At 53.7% G+C, this 5,855-nt stretch overlaps 1 long non-coding RNA gene across 1 annotated transcript; it reads right to left on the bottom strand.

Moving 5' to 3' along the window:
• Nucleotides 1–3,701: 3,701 nt before the first annotated feature.
• On the bottom strand, nt 3,702–5,629 carry LOC108494949. Its single transcript, XR_001873993.1, has 3 exons — nt 5,473–5,629; nt 4,485–4,613; nt 3,702–3,788 (listed from the first exon to the last, which is right to left on the bottom strand). It is a non-coding gene; the product is annotated as an uncharacterized LOC108494949 (long non-coding RNA).
• Between the last annotated feature and the right edge of the window lie 226 nt (nt 5,630–5,855).

The following is a 5,855-nucleotide window of genomic DNA, read 5'->3' as shown; positions in this document are numbered from 1 at the left end:
TGCACAGGCGTGAGGGTGTCTGCAGGTGTCTGGGAGATGAACCGCTCCGAATCCTCCCCGTACAGGAGGGCTGGAAACTCTGCCTCTCTTCCTTGGGGGATTTGATGTACTTCCAAGCCACTTGGAGCCTGCCAGGCTCTCCAGCTCGAGGGGAAATGACAATAATGCTCATTAATCAAATGAATTTCAGGTTCTGGCCGCCAGCACGTGGCTGTGGCACCTTCGCTTCCCCAGCTGACATCTGTCACCACGGGAGGGTTTGTGGATTCCAGCCCTCATGGAGCAGCAAAAATAGCTCCCACAACACACCCACCCCAGGTGAGGCCTGGATGGAGCCGATGGCACTGGCCAGGATGGAAAATAAACCTCAGCAAATCCCAGCAGGGAGGGAACATCTCTGCCCAGCCACCTTCCCCAGGCCAGGGTCCTTCCCCAAAATCTCCCTCCAACCCTTGTTGATTAAACCAATAGTGAGATAAAATATGTTAAACATCCCAATAGCCTTGTAGCTGCATTGTCCTGGGCACTAGCACTCCTGGTGTCTTCTCTCCTCTCTAATATAATTTATTTTGAAGGCCAGACAATAAGGCCAGTAATTCTTTGGCTCCTGGTGTGAACAGTTTAATGGAACATGACAAGAAAACAGCGTTTCTTTGGTGGGAGTAATTATTGTCTGACTTTAAGTCTTTACCTATGGCAATAGCTGTGAGAATAGTCCCATTAGAGGCAGGTGGAGACATTAAATCCTCAGAAATTATGACTGAAAAATCTGAAAGACATTACAAGTGACCATAGCTGGGCCAGTCTCCATATTTTAGATTAACAATTTTCCCCTGGTCAGGGAACTTCTCTGTCCTTGACCATGGCAGAGGGATCCTGTGCTGGAGAAGGGGTTCAAGCATATTCATATATTCAAATGTTTCAAGGAGGAGCTTGGTTAAAGCCAACCACATGTGGGAGCATCATCCAGACAAGATGCAATGAGCAGTCAAGGCATGATTCAGAGCCTGCTGCAATCCTTGGAGAAGTTCAAGCTGCTGTTCAGCAGCTTGTGGGCCTGGCTCCCAACACAGCCTGGCCATGGCCAGCAGCTCTGACTGATATCAGCTGGGCTCTGGGGACATCACATGGCCAGGGGAGGTCTGAGGGGCTCCACGTGGCAGTGACTGCAGGCAAGTAACACCCCGGGAAAAGGATTCAGAAAAAAAAGCTTTCACGGAGGGAGACAGATGAGGAGAATGGAAAATAAGGCTGGAGGAGGTGTGAGAGCAGCAGGCAGACACAGCCCTGACCTCGGGGCTGCACCAGACAAATGGTTTCCCTCTGCTTTCCCTCCTCACGATCCCAGACCGTGCCGGCTGCCCTCTGGAAAATCCTCCTCAGACACAACAAGTGGATACGGGTCTGCTGCTCAGGGCTGCGAGTCCCTCGGGGTTGTTATTGTAGGGTTGCTCCCCATTGCTAGGCTACGTGGTGTTGCTGTTGGCGCTGGGGGATGCTGGCTGTGTCGGAGCCCACGTGTGCAGCGGGAGGTGACTCATGAGCTCTGGACCGAGCGTTCCAGGCCGCCTTTAAGTTGCTCGGCAAGAACATTCCCTTCTGCTGAGGCACGGCCACGGCGGCTCCCCGACAGCAGCCCCAGCACCTGCACGGCCCACAGAGCTGGGGGTGAAGAGCCTGGAGGGGCTGCCCCATCCTGGAAGTGCCCAAGGCCAGCTCGGACAGGGCTTGGAGCAACCTGGGCTAGCAGAAGGTGTCCCTGCCCATGGCAGGGAGTTGGAACTGGGTGGGCTTTAATGTCCTTTCCACCCTCCCTCAGCTGCAAGGTCTCATCACAGTCCCCTTCTGAGGAATGCTCAGAAAACCTTTGCCACACCAGTGGATTTCCCTTTTCAGAGCAAGATCCCGGGGGATTTCTCACTAATTATTGCCTGAGCATCAGTGAATCAGCTGCTCTCTGCCTGCCCAGCCCAAACACTGGGGTTTGCCATTTTTGTTGATTATTTGGGTGTCGCCTCCTCCAGCTCTTGGCACCCAAAATTGTCAGGTCCAAGTGTCTGCTTTGAACTAGGAAGTGCCAGGAGTGTTGGAGGCTCCATGAGTGAAAAAGCTGCCCTGAGGAGCCCCATCCCTGCTGTCCCCAGGGACTCTGGAGGAGAGGCTTTCCCTGGAGTCAGGACCAGCCCCAGGGCCGCGCTGCAGCTCTGGGAAGTGTGTGGGAGTTCAGGAGTTCAGCCATGGCTGATGTGAAACAACTCCAATCTGCAAAATTGGCCTGGAAAAGCTGTGTCCAACCACTGGCTTCTCTTAAAAGTCAGAATCCCAAGAGCAGATAAAAACCCAGCCTCTGTCTGGGAGGGTTTATACTGAACTCAGCTCAGAGCCCAGAACCAGCACCCCACAGCTCCCATCTCCTTTGTTTTAATGATGTTTTGCTCCAGAAATCAAAGAGCTACAAGCATTTTTACACACCGACCTGAAGCACAGCCCTCTGTATCTTGCTCCCCTTCTTTTGCTTCCTGATTTTTCACAGCTCCTGGCAGCCCTTGGAGACACTGAGCAGCTACAAACTACGCTCTAGATACACAAAAACCTGGTAACACAAAAACCTGGTAACTGCCAGTGTCGTGCTAGAGGATGTCCTTACCTCCTGTCCCTGTCCTTAAAAAGCCCTGGAATGTCTCTAATCAGTCTCTCGTGTGCCTGCAGGATCCCTGGATAGTAATAAATCTGCTATTCCAGCTTGTTCAGATTTAAGAAAGGGACACAGGAAAAGCCGTTCCTCAAAAGTCGCCCTTTCTGGGACAGAAATCCCAGATTGTCCTGGTTTTGGGGGCACCTTGCAGAGGGTGCTGTGCTCTGCCCCAGGCACTGCTGAGAGGACACGTCTCACAGGGATGGTGAGATGGTGCCTGGCAGGGGTTGTTTTGGGGTGCTGTGCCCTCTGCTCTGGGGGTGTGGGACCTGCTCTGATCCTGTGTGGGGTTCATTCCAGGTCATGCTGAGCAGCTCAGAAGTGACTGGGGTTGCAAATGAAGGGGCACGGGGATTACAGAGCAGGGCTGAAACACTCCCTCTCTTTCTAGTTTCCATCCTCACTTTCTGCAAATCCAGTGCTCAGACCATCCCTTGCCTGCAGAGCTGCCAACTCTCCTCTCCAAACCTCCTTGCCAACTCCTGCCATACCTGGCGGGGGCCCAGAGGCCCGAGGGGAAGAGTTTGGAAGAAGTTTCATGCAAACGTGCAGCTGGATAAAGCCGGAAGGATCCTGCACCCGCCCCATCTGGAAGATCCTTTGGGCAGAGCCAGCACAACCCTCCGAGCCGTCCCCGATGCCACATCGCCCTGCCCTGGGCTCGGCAGGCTCAGACATGGCCTCAACCTGCCATCTAGTGTTCTCCTCATGGATCCTGCTGCCAGAGCCTGCAGCAGGCAGGGAAGCACCGCCCGGAGCTGCGGCAGCACCTCCGATGGGATCCCGAGAGCAGCGGGGCAGGAGGCTCCTGCTGGCTCCCATCACCAGGAATGTCAGACGTGAATTGCCCAAGGATTGTCCAGAGACAGCATTTTCACGTAGCTGAGCTGGGTAAGCGCCATACTCCAAGGAAACAGAGCATCCAGCTCAGCCTCTGGCTTAAAACTGTTTATAGGAATCAGCAGTTTTGAAAATGGAAAGATTAAATTAGTCCAAACAAAAAGGCCCACTCTAACCACCGCAGACTGAGCTGGAATGATGTCACATAAACGGAGAAGGGGTGGCCACAGTTGTTGTCAGGAGTCAGATGGAGCTGCCAAAGAAAATAATCACTTTTTTCCCCCTCCTTTTGGGAATTGCAGGGTTTGACCCCAAAGCAGATGCAGGTGCTCCCATCAGCATTCCTGTCAGCACGGCCTCAGAGAGGTGGGAGAAAGGGGACAGGAGGCACCAGGGTGAGGGGTACAGCATCATCCCCAGCCCATGGAATGGGATGCACAGTGCTGGGATGGCAGCACCTCCAGCCCCAACGTGCTCCCTGGTCTCAGTGACAAGCTGTGGCCACCGTCACCCCTGTCCCCAGAGGCAGAGTAATGTGCTGGGTTTGGACAGCCTGGGTTAAGGGAGTTCCAAAACAAAGCAGCTTTGGGAAAAAACAGCCTTTCCACTTCTCTGTCTCAGCTTCCATTTGTTAACTTCCCTTTCAAAATGCAGAGGAGTTTGATATCAGGTGGTAAATTATGCCTGATCCTTTTGGAATAACAGATTACCCGTGCTTATAAGCCACAGTGGTTATTTGTTTTGTAAACCAGGGCCTCTCCCTCTGCTCCAGCACACTCTCCCTTCCCCAGCACACTCTCCCTCCCCACGCTGAAATCCAAGCCCTTCCCACGGAACAGAAGCTCCATTCATTCCCTGTCAGCATAACCACCTTCCAGAATCCCCCTCAGCAGACACTGGGGTTGGTGTGGGCATCCCTGGGCTGTGCAGAGGAGTTTTGGAGGCTCACAGGTGAGGCTGGCACAGGTCTTTTTGGATGGGATGCTTTGCCTCTGCTCTCCACCCTGGAGTGCCATGAGGCCCTGCTGGAACTGGTGCTGTGCAGCCCTCCCTGGGCTCGTGGTTCACCATCCTGAGCCTGGTGGGGACAGAAATGCCACAGCAGCTGCTTGCCTGCTTCCAAATGCTCTACAAAAGGAACATGCACCAGGACATGTGGATGGGGCTTGGAGAAACCTGCTCTAGTGGAAGGTGTCCCCACCCATGGCAGGGGGCTGGAACATGATGATCTCTAAGGTCACTTCCAGCCCAAAGCAGTCTGTGATTCCATGGTTCTGTGACATCTCTCTGGCCAATAACCATGACAGGAGAGGAGGGTTTAGGTGAAAAAGGCATGGGAAAGGGACTGTTGGTGTTTCCCAGGAACAAAGGGCATTAGGACAGCAAGGACAAGATCTTGTGGGGACAGGGACACCTCAACATCTGCAGAAAAAGGGCAGAGGGATCACAGCCTGGTCATACTCGTGTTCCAGAGCTTTTTAAGTGGAGATGGGATGTTTCCTGCCAAGTCCACAGGCCAAGGGGTTTGAAAGCCCCATTTTAATCCCAGCAGCTCACACTGCCCTGCTGTTCCATGGAAAAGGCAGCAGGACAAAGTGCCCTTCTCACTGTGCTCTCCCTTGGGAAACAGATGGTGAGCTGTAAAGGGGGAACAGCAGCTTGGCAGGAGATAGGAATCAAAACCAAGTGGGAAGTGGCCTCTTGGGAAGTGTTCCCTCTTCAAATACAGATCAGAAAAGGCACAGGCAGGCTCTGAGGTGGGCTGTGGGACATGGCACGAGGCAGGGAGGACACCCATGTCCCTGAAGCAATGCTTGGAGCAGCCTGAGCTCACTTCAGCCCACGCTGCCTTTCCCCCCCCTCCTCCTTTGTGCTCAGGACCAGGGTAACCGTCCTGAAGAGCATCAATATCACACAAAAATCAGAAGATTGTTCACCTATTATCTCCAGTTCACACTTCAGCTTTCCACTGCCCTCGTAACAGTTCCCTGCAGGAGCCAGCAGGTTTGCTGGAAGGCTCTGCCTGGCCCTTCCCACCATTACATCACCACCCCGGGCCGTGCAGCATCACCACGTGGCGCGGCCCTTCTGTGCCACGACCCGAGAGCCTGGCTGGGCTCAAGATGCAGGGCTGAGCCACACGCTATCCCAAATGCATTCCAGATGACAGGGGAGCACGGCAGGGTCCGGCTTTGTGAGGCTGATCGAGCAACACCTCATAATAACTCTTCACTGGACAGAACAGTTTGAATCTGGGGGACATTTCTGATGTTTTCTGACCGTGGGAACTGCTGGAGACCTCTCCGCTTATTTTTTTGGT

The sequence above is a fragment of the Lepidothrix coronata genome, unplaced genomic scaffold (assembly GCF_001604755.1).
Source record: "Lepidothrix coronata isolate B3197 unplaced genomic scaffold, Lepidothrix_coronata-1.0 Scaffold28, whole genome shotgun sequence".
Classification (NCBI taxonomy): Eukaryota; Metazoa; Chordata; class Aves; order Passeriformes; family Pipridae; genus Lepidothrix; species Lepidothrix coronata.
Note: the sequence above shows the minus strand (reverse complement) of the source record. Positions and strands in the feature narration are given on the sequence as shown.